Source organism: Haliotis rufescens, unplaced genomic scaffold (genome assembly GCF_023055435.1).
Source record: "Haliotis rufescens isolate VD_foot unplaced genomic scaffold, xgHalRufe1.0.p SCAF_39, whole genome shotgun sequence".
Classification (NCBI taxonomy): domain Eukaryota; kingdom Metazoa; phylum Mollusca; class Gastropoda; order Lepetellida; family Haliotidae; genus Haliotis; species Haliotis rufescens.
Window position 1 is genome coordinate 3,896,755 of NW_025964101.1, and position 17,555 is coordinate 3,914,309.

General features: G+C 40.8%; 1 protein-coding gene across 2 annotated transcripts in view; it reads left to right on the top strand.

Annotated features, from left to right (window-relative positions):
• LOC124149181 (phosphatidylinositide phosphatase SAC2-like) overlaps positions 1 to 17,555 on the top strand; it is a 401,391-nt gene that overhangs the window by 361,281 nt on the left and 22,555 nt on the right. The gene's annotated exons all lie outside the window — the stretch shown is intronic.

Below are 17,555 nucleotides of genomic sequence, written 5' to 3' on the forward strand. Positions count from 1 at the left end.
TGGACTGTTGGTTATAATTTAGTTTGAGAAGCCATCACCTTGTGGACAAGGGTGGTATCATCCTCTTAACAGCTATAATTATATACTACCTAGGGAGCTGTAGAATGAAGTTCACACTGATCCATCGACCAGGATAATAATACTGTGTAGCGCTTTGAGCATGCCCCTGTGTGGTTTGGAAGTGTAGAAAGAGAAATAGCACAATATCAGTGGCCTTATTCTTCTTCCATCACTTACATGGGACATTTGTACAACAGAAATTGTAAAATTGTCAACACTGAAAGTATTCATCCAAAGTCTGTTTTCTTTTTAATTTCAATTTTTTTTATGTCAGTTGGTTTTGTGAAGTAAAACCCTAATTAAGTACAATGTATACTACACAAAATATGTTAAAGGACACATGTCATGGCATGACAGATTAACTATAGTAATGTGAAAGAATCCGGTATTCTTTAACTTGTTTTGTGCAGTACATATGAAGTATATAAGCTGTAAATACTCACAACCATTCAGAGACACTTTATCAGAGGAAACAGATGAGATGATAGTAGAGATTGACAACAGCCAGAGGCAATGTGTGATGAACTGAATGGAAGATAATTGATGACATTCGGTGTACCTTCACCAAGCTTGCAGGACAATTAGTCCCAGTGACATATGACCTGGAGGCTAGAGGAAGAACAACTGTCACCAGAGAAGGAGTTGGTTGTGTGCTCAGTTGGGTTAAGAGTACAGTAGATATTTTGGTTTGGGTTTGTTTGTTGTTTAACGCTGCATTCAGAAATAATACAGCTATATGATGGCAGTCTCTAAATAATTAAGTCTGGACCACACAATCCAGTGATCAATATTGTGAGCAAGGGTCCAAGAGGTCAGGGTAAACTGACACCTAATCAACCTAGTCACTGAGCCTGACCACCTCTTATGACCAGCACAGTTTGATGGCGACCAATTCTAACCCGGAATTCCCTCTGGGTTCTCTGAAAGAAGGAGGCAACAAGTTTTTATCCCCAACACTATTTTTCTAATCATCCAGCATGCCAAATACATATGTCATATATTTACTTTTATAACTTGAGGAAAAGTTATTTCTTTACCAGTATGTTCAGGAACAGATTACATTTTTCAACAAGTCACAGGCCTGCATTCCAAAATGGCCCCTAACAGTGATGTAAATGTGTTACTTACAGTTGTACCAATCATAACATTGCACTGCCTGAGTCTCATTATGTTTCAAAAGTTGGTCCCAATGAATGTGGGAATTGTCTGTGCTTTGGTCTGGCTGCCCTAGTGTGTAATCATACCCAACAGCCTCTTTGTGTCATTTAGCCCACAGATTCTAGCCTAAATACATTATAAACAAAAAACAGTTGCAAAAATTTTGCCGACTTTGCAAAAGTAACTTTGTCACACAAACCATGTTCACTGCCCTGCTCCTTCCTCTGTGATGTTTGTAAGGTTTTCATCACAACCTGACTCATTAACACTGTTACACCTGGTTCATTTCATCCAGGAAGGGACCGCCTCCGTGGTCTAGTGGTAGAGCGTCCGCCCGGAGAGCGGAAGGTCCAGGGTTCAATCCCGGGCCGCGTCATACAAAAAGACGTTAAAAGATTGTACTTGTTGTTACCCTGTCTGGCGCTCGGCATTAAGGGGCTAAAACAAGGACTGGTCGGCTCGGAGTCAGTATACTGTGTCTGAGTGGGGTATTCATGTTAAACTGCGGCATGGTATCTCAGTGAGCTAGCACTATAAATCGGCATCAGTCCGGACTAGTACAAGCAGCCACACACACACATACACGTGCATGCACGTCGCTATATAAGTGCAATAATCTTGGACGCGACGTTAAACCCAATTTCACCTCACCTCATCCAGGAAGGTCTTCTTCTCCTCTTCTATTACGTTACGGACTGGCCATTACATCTCATAAGGCATAGTTGGGGTCAGTGATTTACAAAACATATTTGTTTACATCCAGTATATCCAGTGAAAACATTTTGGTAAAACATAGGATCATTTCATTTTAGAGGAACAAATAACTTTTTTTCTCAAGAAATACCAGCACATCCACCCCAACTCTCTGACATAACTTGGAAGGATTATTTCTAAAAATTAAAATATACAAAATATACCCCTTGAAAATATTGTTGAAGTTTTATAATTGATTATTCCTGCATTTATGTTCCTTTTCTCCATTTATAACAAAACTATTTATTTGTAAACACTAGCTTAGCATTTAGAAGCTGGAGGAACACAAAAACATGACTTTTTTAGGAATAAGAATTTCTTTATTGTTTGTAGCAACACTTCAGGCTACTTCTGGCCATTTGTCTGCTGAATAAAGTCTATTTGTGAGGGTGTTGGAAACTGGCACTGGTCCTGTATTCCTTGCCGAGCTACCCACTAATTAAGGTATCACAAGGACCAGTAGACATTTGCCATGTTTAAGGGTTTTGCTACCAGGTATTTGTTATCATTATAAAGACTCGTGGACTAAAAAGGTTAGTTTCTATCGCTGTGTGAGTGTTTTATTTGAAATGTACTGAGTTGTTTGACAGTGTATCTTGTTATCTGCAGTTTAATCTTTTCTTGAGACCCTTTATGTTCAACTTGTGACATGTTCTAACTGAGAAATGTCACGCGTACATGTCGTGATAAGAATACCAAACTGGCAATATTGGGAAACTGTGGCCTGGGCTTCTTTCAGATATATATATATATATACTCACTGACAAAAGAAATGTGAATACCATACAAGTTGGTTAATATATGAATTACTCATATTCAAGAGATATAGATTGGTTTGATTCACAAATGAACATACTGGTATGTTGTGTGAACCGACGCTCATAAACGCATCACATGTAACGCCATACATCCATGACTCAATATGCACCGTTTGTCTTGTGCAGGATTAGTGTATGAAGTTTGTAAATCAGGTGCAGCATATTGTGATAAGAATAAAGACACTGTGTGGTAACACTTGACTTATTGTTAGTTTATGTCGTTAATTGGTACACATTGGAAACATCTCTTCTTAACGTTCATACTTCTCTCTATGTTTCTATGGTTCGCCTTTCTTTTGGTGGTGAGTATATTTTGTTCACATATTTAGTTTTCTCAAGTCCTGTAACTTATGGAGTTGTTGCCCATAGCTACATGTTATTACCCTAGTCACTGGATCAGTTGGCACTCGAATTTTCATTCTCAGCTCGGGGAGTATACATTGATCCAAGCTGCCCGTGAAGATCCGGGGTAGAATAGGTCTTCAGCAACCCATGCTTGCCGTAAAAGGAGACTGCTTGTCGTAAAAGGCGAATAACTGGATCAGGTGGTCAGGCTCGCTGACTTGGTTGATGCATGTCATCGATCTCAATTGCGTTGATCGATGCTCATGATGTCAATCACTGGATTGTCTGGTCCAGACTCGATTATTTACAGACTGTCGTCATGTAGCTGGAATATTGCTGAGTGCGGCGTTAAACAACAAACCAACCAACCAACATTGATCCAAGCTGCCCGTGAGATGCTAGAAGATTAGCAGTCACATTACCCTCTCATCCTGGGTCTACATTCACATGGAGGTGACAAAACTGTTATGTTACTGGTGATGGTATCAAACACCTTCTACTCACTCAACTCCTTATTTTCTAAATATCTTGGTGGGCTTGGGGTAGCCTTGTGGTTAAAGCGTTCACTCGTCGCGACAAAGACCCAGGTTTGATTTCCCACATGGGAAGGACGTGTGAAGCTCATTTCTGGTGTTCCCTGCAGTGATATTGCTGGAATATTGCTAAAAGCGGCGTAAAACCATACTCACTCACTCACTTGCCTGACATTAAACCTTGTTTAGAAAGATTCATCTTCATGGCCTGTGACCGAGACCCAGCTGAGAATCAGGTTGTTTGATGAGTAACCCCTTCAAAAAACAATCATCGCTATCCTGAGGAAGCCACATTTAGATAACTATTTCAAACACTCCTTTGTAGTTGGGATTCCTATCACTTTCTCCAAAGCAGAAATGTCTGTATGACATTCAAGTACAAGAGATGACGTTAGTTAAGTTACCTACTGTACCTGTATCTCACATCCATCTCTGTTCACACTGAGGACAGGGTAATGAATTCCTCTTGATTTAATGGCATAACAAGCATTAGTCAATGAAACTAAAGTTGCTGTCAGATTACTGTTTCCTATGTATAATGCTCACTTTAATGAAAAAACAACAACTGTGTCACTGGACCACATCATGTAGGAAATGAGTTTGGATTTTTTAGCTCACCTGACTGAAAGTTTTAATGGAAATGCAATGTTTGATATTCTTGTAACCAATAAGAGGTAAGAGGGAATCACGCATGGACGAATACGGTGTTAGCGTTGGGCGTCTCAACGTGCGTGATTCCCGTGCACCCTTTCGAGTTGAGTTGATTGGTCATATGGCCCTGCGACGCAGGGGTAGCATTATGCAGATGGCTGTTTCAATGAATGCTCGTTCCACCCGTGACGAACAGGTCTGGTTCTTGATGAAATATACTGATAGCTAAATAGACAGATTTTCTATTCATGCACCGATTGTCTTTAAATGTAATATCCAGTTATGTATGACTGTTTAATAATCTCATACCAACTTTGACTGGAGTAGGTCCGATAGTTTTTCAGATATTGTAGTAAACGTCAGTACCTTAAAATACCTTCCAGACAATAGTGGTTTAATTATTTCAATAGTATTGCAATAGTTATAACTGAGAAGCCCCTGATTGGTATTGAAGGCACTGGACTCATTGCATCTATGTTGAGAATCAAACTTGAACCTTCTGCAAACACTGCAACCAGTGGACTAACATAACCTTAGCCTTAAGGCTTGGATGACTCAGAGAGGATGAGAGACAATAGTGTTTGCTGATTGTTGTAAGATATGCTGTGTGTATAACTAGAATCATACATAGTCATGATTTGTGTCAGTACATATGTTAATAACGTATATTAAAATGACATGAAGTTCCTTAACACAAGGGCTGCCTCTGTGGTCTCATGGATAGAGCATCTGCCCAGGGAGCAGAATGTTGCTTCATACTAAAAGATGTAAAAAGATGGTACTTGTTGTTACCCTGCCTGGTGCTCGGCATTAAGGGGCTAAAACAAGGACTGGTGAGAGTCTGTATACTGTGTCTGATTGGGATGTGCGTGTTAAAATGTTGCATGGTATCTCAGTGGGTTAGCACTATAAAACTGCATGCACAACATAATTAAAAGTGCAATAATCTTGAATGCAACGTTAAACCCATATCGCGTCACCTCTTAACACTAGGTCCTTTTAATGACCTGATATACGAATGATAAATTTAGACAACCATGTTTAAAAAAATCAGAATTCAAATTGATTTATCATAAATTAACTTTTTTTAAGTTGGAGTTAACTCGTGTCTGTCACAAAGCTAATTTAGCATGACAAACTGAAATTGATCCTGTATGCAGTGTACATGGGTTCATTGCGGTGGTTTGCACTTAACAGTGTGTGCTTACCCGTATGGTAGAGTCGTACATTTCAAGGTAGATGACAGATATAACATCATGAATCATGGGCGGCACATGTGCAATGACATAGTTAACTTGCTCACACTTCAACAGTTTAGGGTAAAGTTCTATTTTAACCTTTGAACACCGTCTTGTGGCTTGTGGAGAGAGCTTTAAAGTGGGATAGTATAAATTAACATTGTCCTTGTTTTTTGTTTGTTGATTTTGGATGTTGACAATGTAGGTCAGTTTCACTTCCATGATTGACCGTGAGGAGGGAAACTGAATGTTTCTCTTCTTTGTTTTGTTTGTGTGTTTTTTACTTGAGGCAATAATTCAGTTTTGTTTGTGTGTTTCTTTCTTGAGGCAATTATTCAGTTTTGTATGTGTGTTTCTTTCTTGAGGCAATGATTCAGTTTTGTTTGTGTGTTTCTTTCTTGAGGCAATGATTCAGTTTTGTATGTGTGTTTTTTCTTGAGGCAATGATTCAGTTTTGTTTGTGTGTTTCTTTCTTGAGGCAATGATTCAGTTTTGTTTGTGTGTTTCTTTCTTGAGGCAATGATTCAGTTTTGTACGTGTGTTTCTTTCTTGAGGCAATGATTCAGTTTTGTATGTGTGTTTCTTTCTTGAGGCAATGATTCAGTTTTGTATGTGTGTTTCTTTCTTGAGGCAATGATTCAGTTTTGTTTGTGTGTTTCTTTCTTGAGGCAATTATTCAGTTTTGTATGTGTGTTTCTTTCTTGAGGCAATGATTCAGTTTTGTATGTGTGTTTCTTTCTTGAGGCAATGATTCAGTTTTGTATGTGTGTTTCTTTCTTGAGGCAATGATTCAGTTTTGTATGTGTGTTTCTTTCTTGGGGCAATGATTCAGTTTTGTATGTGTGTTTCTTTCTTGAGGCAATGATTCAGTTTTGTATGTGTGTTTCTTTCTTGAGGCAATGATTCAGTTTTGTATGTGTGTTTCTTTCTTGAGGCAATGATTCAGTTTTGTATGTGTGTTTCTTTCTTGGGGCAATGATTCAGTTTTGTATGTGTGTTTCTTTCTTGAGGCAATGATTCAGTTTTGTATGTGTGTTTCTTTCTTGAGGCAATGATTCAGTTTTGTATGTGTGTTTCTTTCTTGAGGCAATGATTCAGTTTTTTTGGACACAATTCATCTTGATTCTTTTAGTTCTCATGTTTTGTGATTTTAACATGATAGTAACATTAATACTAACAGGATAGTATTTTGTCTGTAAGTTAATATGTATTTTGGTTCAACATCCTATTGTTGTTTTTCAATACATTAGGTAAAATGTTAATATTTGTTGGGTAACATTTTAACAAAATTTCATCATATACTCATTGAATAAAATAAGGGAACATAAAGCATTATAAAGTGAGAAGTGGTTACGCAGACTATTATATACCTGGTGAGCTACAGTGCTGTGGCATTACATGTGCCATATTCCAACAAATTCATGAACACCAACAACACGTTTAACACATTGTGCCCATATGGAAACCAAACCTGGATGCAGCATGACAAGCAAGTGCTTTGACCACTGGGCTACCCCATCTAAAAACAAAGCAGTACAATTGTTTGATAGGCATTACTTAGAAGTTGATGGATGACAAGGTAGACACAATTTTATGGATAACAACTTCTTTAGTACTGTAAAAAGCGTTGTTTTGGTATGGACTGTAAAAAGACCAATTGTACATATATACTGGCATTAAAAAATAAGGGAATGGCTGTACAAGGAAGATCTGAATGTGGGACATTGTACAGAATTTATAGTAGGTGGAGGATCAACAGTAGAGGATTAACAGTAACAACAATATGAGTAAGTGATGACAACAGAAGGATAATACAAGATGGATAAAGGATATCACAAGATGGACAGAGAACACATCTTGATCTCTGTTGCTTGTGGCGGCAAATGTGGACTGCTTGTGTTAGTTTTCTTTTAGTGAAATCATGGAGGTTGTTGGAGAGGATTTGGACATTGTCCCAGTTGATGTTGTGAAGGCTATTTCATCCCATCTGCCGACTACGAACTCATAAAGCATAATCACTTATCCTGTTTAATTGGCTTCATGTCCCATTGGCTTCCACCTAAGTGTTCTCTGTCCATCGTGTTGTGACAGTATTATTCCTCTGTTGTCAACACTTACTCATGTTATACCACTCATGTATTCAATTGCTGTTACTGTTAATCCTCTACTGTTAATCCTCCACCTACCATATATATTCTGTACTATGTCCATCATTCAGTATTGCTTGACAACGGTATAAGTATCTATATAGGATCTTCCTTGTACAGCCATTCCCTTATTTTTTTATGCCAGTATATATGTACAATTGGTTTTTTACAGTCCACTTTTCTGACGAGATTGATGGGGTTTATGTCGGGTTCTTGGCAATAAAAGTTCTTTATGGGTCCACTTAGCTTCCTTTATGTAACAGTTCCAAGGTCAAGGTAATAAACTTTCTAATTTTCAGTGAAACTTTAGCTTGTGACCTTGTTTTGATCTGGTTTAACATTGTGAAACTTGAGTGTGGAGATAAGAACAAAACTGGGCTGGCAAATTTTAAAAAGAAACCATCAAGCTATAAATCATTTCAGGCTCACAAAAGACAGGATAAGTCATAAATGTTAAAACAAGACAAGGAAATGTGTTAAGAATGTCCACCAATGTTTCTCCAATGTACAAGGCGTGCTTCAAACTGTTGCGTGCATGCATACATTACGGCTTTATGTTGCAAGTCATGAATCTCGCTTCTGCTCTATTTGTGATGTCTTCAGAACATCTCAGGGACAATTGCCGATAGAGAATTATTGGTGGGCTGGGTGTTGACATGAGCATGGGTGTGGGTGGGGTTAGGAAGTCTTTGCTGGTCCATCTTGGTGCCAATCAGCCATGGAGTGATTTACAGTGTGTTGGACTGCATACTCAGTTGAGTGAGTGAGTGAGTGTTCCAAAAAGTGGAAGTTATATGGAGTGTGTGAGCGAGCAAGTTTTGTTTGTTTGCTTGTTTAACACCACCTTGAACAATACTCTTGAGCTATATGATGGCTGGCTGTAAATAATCGAGTGTAATCCAGTGATTGGCATCATGAGCATCAATTGGGATACGATGACATGCATCAATTAAGTCAGCAAGCCTGACCACCAGATCCTGTTAGATGCCTTTTATGAAAACAGTGGGTTCTAGAAGACAAATTCTAACCCGAAATCTTCACAGGACTGGAAGCAAGGGATAGAGCGGGAATGAGTGAGTGAGTGAGACGGCTTCATGCAGCTTATAGCAAAAACTCCATCACTATCACAGTGTGGCCACCCCAATGGACTTCACACATTGTTTCCATACCTAGTCTCCCGTTGGCTACCGACAGCCTCCAGGGTACACAAGCGTGCAGGCATGCATTACGGCTTTGTGTCACAATTCATCTTGCACTTATCGTGGAAGATCGTTTGTCACTGGCCTGTACCCAATGTACACTCGTGTACACACAAAAGGGGAATTAACGCTGTAAATGAATACCCTGAGCATCAGTGAGGAAAGTGTGCTCTGCAACAATACGTTTTATCAGGAATCTGTCTGCATGAGGGATAGATTCAAAACTTTGTAAAAAAATCACTTTGTGTCAACAAAGTGGTAAACTTCTAAGACTTACATCACTTTAGGATTTCCTCCCACATCAACGCCACTTTGAACAATATTCCAGTTATGTCGCAGCATGTCGCAGCATGTCGCTGCGATATAACTGGAATACTGTTCAAAGTGGCGTAAAACCCAACTCACTCACTCTCTCAAACCTTTTAACTACATAAGGAGACTTATCTTGTCAGATTTTTGCAAAAAATCTATGCTCTACCATAATCATTGTATTATCATATTTTGTGGTTTACATCACAGATAAATAATTCATCATGATTAGATCCATGATTTTGTCAGAAACAATCATTATGAATCAAATGGACCACGATATACAATGATCTTTTATGAGGTGATACCGTCAACCACCAGTGTTGGAACTGACGAAGAACTATTTTTCACGGTCTTCTGAATGCGTGCTAGATAGAATCTTTTACTTGAAAATTAGCATTGGTATTATGACTTAAAAATAATGACTCCTTGTGCTGGTCAGTGAAAACTTCATCACTCCTCTGTGGTTTGAATGTCATGCATATTTGAATCACACTTTTTTGGACATAAATATTCTTTGGTGGACTTACATGAGTGGCCCTACAAACAATTCATCTGGGTAGATTCTGATTGAGTGGTGCTGGTGGAGTGTGTGTAGCCAGGGACTACAGGTGTCGCTCGTCATGCCAATGGCTGGGTACGATTCCTGTACATGGGTACAATGTGTGAAGCCCATTTCTGGTGTCTCCCACCATGATATTGCTGGAATATTGTTAAAAGTGGCATAAAACCATACTTCCTCACTCACTCACTCTAATTAAGTGAATTTCCAACATAAATAATTTAGGTTGAAGTTTAATTTAATGATCCTAGAAAACGTTAACTGGGGTGGATTCTAATTGAATGAGTCTTGTGAATTCCCTGGGATGGATCTAATTGAGTGAGTTCGGATATGAATCCTCTCGGGAGGATTTTAATTTATTGACCCTGAAGACAAATTGTCTTGGGTGGATTCTGATTGCCTGAGTCTGGGACATGAATTCTCTGGGGTGGATGTTAATTGATCGGCTTGAAGCAATCACCTCAGTAGGTGGGAGGGTGGATTGTGTGATATTACATCTCTCCACTTAGCGCCTCCATTCTGAACCCCTAATGTCCAAGATTAACCAACACTTCTTTCAGAACTGTGTGTAGATTAAACACTTTATATGAACTAAGGACAAAGAGGACACAAATGTTCCACTGACACTGTTGTATAAAGGGAGAGGATATGTCAATGTAGCTAATAATCCCACGGCAGGCAGAGACGAATATTCACTGGCTGTGCCTGTTCACAAGCTCCCAGCACACAATAGAATCAGTGTGATACCCTGGGGAGAGTTCCAGTAAACAGTGAGGAAGAAAAACAGGTTTGTTGGAGAATGTCCTGCAACGCTGCTTATATTACATGTCTCATTGTGTTTGTGTCTACCAAGGAATCATTAAACTTCTTTGTTCTTAGTAATATGAAAGAATCGTGGTCTTTTATCTCTCTTGTCAGGGCATGACATTAACTGTAGTAATATGAGTGAGTGAGTTTGGTTTAACGCCGCTTTGAACAGTATTCCAGTTATATCACGGCGTGTCAGCTTAATGTGGGAGGAAAGCCCTAAGTGATGCAGGTCTCAGACGTTTACCACTTCGGTGAAACCCACGAGCACGGGTATGGTCCTGACAAACCTAGAAACATAATCGGGGCGAACCGGGATTCGAACCCACAATCATAGGTTTCTGGCGTGCCCAAGGGACGCAACTCTGAACAGCGAATCGCGGCGCCTTAGACGACTGGGCCACCCGTGCCCCCTGTAGTAATATGAAAGAATCTGGTGTTCTTTAACTTTTTTCATAGGGATATTGAGATATTTTTTACCATTTACAAATATACTATTGTAAGTTGTCAGGAATATCTAAAGTCAATCTTTATTAATATTTCATTAGAAACATTTCCACATTTCTTTTCGAGGCATCATTTTCTTGCATCTTGTATTTTTTAGCGAACTCTGCCATTATGTTAGTTTGTTGTTTAATGTGCACTCAGTAATATTCTAGCTATATGACGGCAGCCTGTACATCATCGAGTTTTAAACAGACTTTTAAACTTTTATCATCTCGAGTTGCTATATACTCAAAACAAATTAAAGAACACCCACAATTGGAAAGCTGTGTTTACCCACTGGCCATGACAGATTAACTTACGGTCGAATGAACAAATCATGTTTTTTAACTTGTTTTGTGTAATATATTTGATATCAAAACACACACAGGGTGAGATTCTCTATGTCGCATGCAACCAAATTTAATTTTCTTTGCGCAACAACTGTGACTGTGATAAACCCTCTACATGTCAATGTGTCCAAGGCCATCAGCTGATGGTCACACTGCAACATCGTCTTCAACTCTATGAGGAACACAGGACTTTATACTGTCCCTTTGTTAATTTAAGAATGACACTGATCGGTGGTCAGTCACCCATTTTCAGTAAACTTTGAGACGTTGTTCTCTGTGTCATAGTTTAAACAGAGGCATTGTTTCTGTGTGATAAGGGGATTCATTAACAGCCAGGTTGATATGCATGATGAAATTTGAGTTGGCAAACACAGGAAGTGGTGTTTGAATAGCTTGATTCAAACTTGCTGGGTCTGTCAAATTGTACAATCATCAACCCCCTTTAACGGGACAGTCAAATTGTACAAGCATAGCCCCACTTTGAAGAGACTGTCAAATTGTACAAACATAGCCCTCCTATAAAGGGACTGTCAAATTGTACAAGCATAGCCCTCCTTTAAAGGGACTGTCAAATTGTACAAGCATAGCCCTCCTTTAAAGGGACTGTCAAATTGTACAAGCATAGCCCTCCTATAAAGGGACTGTCAAATTGTACAAGCATAGCCCTCCTATAAAGGGACTGTCAAATTGTACAAGCATAGCCCTCCTTTAAAGGGACTGTCAAATTGTACAAGCATAGCCCTCCTTTAAAGGGACTGTCAAATTGTACAAGCATAGCCCTCCTATAAAGGGACTGTCAAATTGTACAAGCATAGCCCTCCTTTAAAGGGACTGTCAATTTTGTCCCAGAAGATCTCGTAGCGGTTAACCCTTTGTCTGATAAGGAGTAGTTCAGTGTCAATGTAAGACAGTGATGAAACACTTTTGTTTGTAATTCAATTGGTCATTTGTTTGTGATGGATTATGTGCACTGGTCACCTGTCGTGTGAGGACTATGAATCATTCAGCCATCTGTGACATACACTACACAGGAGATACCTGCCTGCCCTCCCTTCTAGCAGTTCCCTCTCCCCCCCTTCTAGCATCAGCGGACTCCACCCCACCCCGAATCTCCACCCCACCTTCATACACCACCCCCTCACCACTACCCCAACCATACAGTGAATCTCCACCCCATCTTCATACACCACCCCCTCACCACTACCCCAACCATCCAGTGAAGCTCCACCCCACCCACCTTCATACACCACCCCCTCACCACTACCCCAACCATACAGTGAATCTCCACCCCATCTTCATACAGCCCCCCCCCCCCCCCCCCCCTCACCACTACCCCAACCATCCATACAACCATACAGTGAAGCTCCACCCCACCTTCATACACCACCCCCTCACCACCCCCTCACCACTACCCCAACCATACAGTGAATCTCCACCCCATCTTCATACAGCCCCCCCCCCCCCCCCCCCCCCTCACCACTACCCCAACCATACAGTGAAGCTCCACCCCACCTTCATACACCACCCCCTCACCACTACCCAAACCATCCAGTGAAGCTCCACCCCACCTTCATACACCCCCCCTCACCACTACCCCAACCATTCAGTGAATCTCCACCCCACCTTCATACACCACCCCCTCACCACTACCCCAACCATCCATTGAAGCTCCACCCCACCTTCATACACCACCCCCTCACCACTACCCCAACCATCCATTGAAGCTCCACCCCAACTTCATACACCACCCCCTCACCACTACCCCAACCATATAGTGAATCTCCACCCCACCTTCATACACCCCCCCCCCTCACCACTACCCCAACCATCCAGTGAAGCTCCACCCCACCTTCATACACCACCCCCTCACCACTACCCCAACCATTCAGTGAATCTCCACCCCACCTTCATACACCCCCCCTCACCACTACCCCAACCATTCAGTGAAGCTCCACCCCACCTTCATACACCACCCCCTAACCACTACCCCAACCATCCAGTGAAGCTCCACCCCACCTTCATACACCACCCCCTCACCACTACCCCAACCATCCATTGAAGCTCCACCCCACCTTCATACACCACCCCCTCACCACTACCCCAACCATACAGTGAATCTCCACCCCACCTTCATACACCACCCTCTCGCCACTACCCCAACCATCCATTGAAGCTCCACCCCACCTTCATACACCACCCCCTCACCACTACCCCAACCATACAACCATACAGTGAATCTCCACCCCACCTTCATACACCACCCCCTCACCACTACCCCAACCATTCAGTGAATCTCCACCCCACCTTCATACACCACCCTCTCGCCACTACCCCAACCATCCATTGAAGCTCCACCCCACCTTCATACACCACCCCCTCACCACTACCCCAACCATCCATTGAAGCTCCACCCCACCTTCATACACCACCCCCTCACCACTACCCAAACCATACAGTGAATCTCCACCCCACCTTCATACACCACCCTCTCGCCACTACCCCAACCATCCATTGAAGCTCCACCCCACCTTCATACACCACCCCCTCACCACTACCCCAACCATACAACCATACAGTGAATCTCCACCCCACCTTCATACACCACCCCCTCACCACTACCCCAACCATTCAGTGAATCTCCACCCCACCTTCATACACCACCCTCTCGCCACTACCCCAACCATCCATTGAAGCTCCACCCCACCTTCATACACCACCCCCTCACCACTACCGCAACCATACAACCATACAGTGAATCTCCACCCCACCTTCATACACCACCCTCTCGCCACTACCCCAACCATCCATTGAAGCTCCACCCCACCTTCATACACCACCCCCTCACCACTACCGCAACCATACAACCATACAGTGAATCTCCACCCCACCTTCATACACCACCCCCTCACCACTACCCCAACCATCCATTGAAGCTCCACCCCACCTTCATACACCACCCTCTCGCCACTACCCCAACCATTCAGTGAATCTCCACCCCACCTTCATACACCACCCTCTCGCCACTACCCCAACCATTCAGTGAATCTCCACCCCACCTTCATACACCACCCCCTCACCACTACCCCAACCATTCAGTGAATCTCCACCCCACCTTCATACACCACCCCCTCACCACTACCCCAACCATACAACCATACAGTGAATCTCCACCCCACCTTCATACACCACCCCCTCACCACTACCCCAACCATCCAGTGAAGCTCCACCCCACCTTCATACACCACCCCCTCACCACTACCCCAACCATTCAGTGAATCTCCACCCCACCTTCATACACCACCCTCTCGCCACTACCCCAACCATACAGTGAATCTCCACCCCACCTTCATACACCACCCTCTCGCCACTACCCCAACCATCCATTGAAGCTCCACCCCACCTTCATACACCACCCCCTCACCACTACCCCAACCATTCAGCATTACCTAACCACTCAAAATCCCTGCCTCCAATATTGTGAACCAGCCAACATGCTAACCCATCATCACGCACCGCACCTTCCTCCACATTACTCAGCATTCCTCCACTGTCGTGCACCAGCCCCAAACACATGCCCACCCCACGTGTTTCTGTGATACTTACAAGAAATACCAACACCTACCTTTGTTAGTTCCCATGACACACTGACCCAACCCTGGCACTCCTCTACCCGGAAATCTTTTATCATTCATACACCCACCCACCCCTACCCCCCCCCCCCACCCCTAACACACACACGCACCCCTAACCCCCCTTCCCCAACCCTATCACCCACCCACCCCATGTGAGATTACAAGATTACTAATAAGGGAGTGCGGTTGTACTAAGTGACCAGTTCGATGTAGCGATCAATCATGATTGGTGCTGTGATGTGTGACAAGTTGCTGACAACTGTGACACCTCCACCTCAGGGCTGTTTCAGGGTAGCACACCAGTAGTAACGGCTCATTGTCTCAGCCCTTGGAATGACTGCAGTTAGTCTTCATTCATCTTTGACATTCATTGATATTTATTAAGATGTTTCATATCATATTATGAAGCAGTTGGAATTTACCAACATTGTTCATATCTAGAATGTCATATTTTGGAAACAATTTTTTCTCATACAAAATGTTGAAGTTAGATAAGAGGCAACTAATTAACTTTCAATTCTTTAATACTGATATTCCAATAATTAACACTGATGTTCTATGTTAATTAACACTGATGTTCTATGTTAATTAACATTGATGTTCTATGTTAATTAACATTGATGATCTATGTTAATTAACACTGATGTTCTATGTTAATTAACACTAATGTTCTATGTTAATTAACACTAATGTTCTGTGTTAATTAACACTAATATTCTGTGTTAATTAACACTAATGTTCTGTGTTAATTAACACTAATGTTCTATGTTAATTAACACTAATGTTCTGTGTTAATTAACACTAATGTTCTGTGTTAATTAACAATAATGTTCTGTGTTAATTAACACTAATGTTCTATGTTAATTAACACTAATGTTCTATGTTAATTAACACTAATGTTCTATGTTAATTAACACTAATGTTCTATGTTAATTAACACTAATGTTCTGTGTTAATTAACACTAATGTTCTATGTTAATTAACACTAATGTTCTGTGTTAATTAACACTAATGTTCTATGTTAATTAACACTAATGTTCTATGTTAATTAACACTAATGTTCTATGTTAATTAAAACTAATGTTCTATGTTATTTAACACTAATGTTCTGTGTTAATTAACACTAATGTTCTGTGTTAATTAACACTAATGTTCTGTGTTAATTAACACTAATGTTCTGTGTTAATTAACACTAATGTTCTATGTTAATTAACACTAATGTTCTATGTTAATTAACACTAATGTTCTATGTTAATTAACACTAATGTGCTATGTTAATTAACACTAATGTTCTATGTTAATTAACACTAATGTTCTATGTTAATTAACACTAATGTTCTATGTTAATTAACACTAATGTTCTATGTTAATTAACACTAATGTTCTGTGTTAATTAACACTAATGTTCTATGTTAATTAACACCAATGTTCTGTGTTAATTAACACTAATGTTCTATGTTAATTAACACTAATGTTCTGTGTTAATTAACACTAATGTTCTGTGTTAATTAACACTAATGTTCTGTGTTAATTAACACTAATGTTCTGTGTTAATTAACACTAATGTTCTATGTTAATTAACACTAATGTTCTATGTTAATTAACACTAATGTTCTATGTTAATTAACACTAATGCCCAATGTTCAATCGACACCGTTCCAGACTGGTTATCAACACCCAAATTGTGTTGGTGAACGCAGTATTAATCCACAACATGAATTGTGATTCTGTCACGTGATCAGTAAAGTTATACTTGAGACTCACTTTCTATCAGCTGTGAAACAGTCAAACCTCCTGATCTCAAACTTGATAATCTCCACTGTACAGATCTTTAACCCGACTGTGAAAAATAAACTGTGGTTATCTTACAGTGAAACATACAGTGTGAGTGAGTTAAAATATATGCTGACACAGTAGGATATGGTTATGATGAACATGGATTTGCATACCAACTGTTATCACAAACCCTTTCAAAAGTCCTGACTACTTCACTATAAAGTATCAGATAAAATCCATGTAAATAACAAATTCAGTATGACAAATTAACGACAATAGCTAGCTGACCAAACCTAATATAGTCTTATGTGAGTAATGTACTTATGTTCTTGAGAGGCATTTAGAAGTTGGGGTGCAAAGTAAGGATAAGATATATGGATGAATAACTTCTTTATTACAATTAGGAGCAATGTGTTTGTGTAGGTTCTAACACTGTTATCAAGCAAGTCTTGTACAGAGGATGATGAGTGAGTGAGTGAGTATGGTTTTATGCCGCTTTTAGCAATATTCCAGCAATATCACAGAGGGGGACACCAGAAATGGGCTTCACACATTGTACCCATGTCGGGAATCGAACCCGGGTCTTCGGCGTGACGAGCGAACGCTTTAACCACTAGGTTACCCGACCGCCCCCTGGGCCAGAGGATGATGAGAGACATATATTCAAGTGTGGGGTGTTTGTTCAACTGTACAAACACTGCCTTTTATTTATATAACTGGCTTCACCTGTT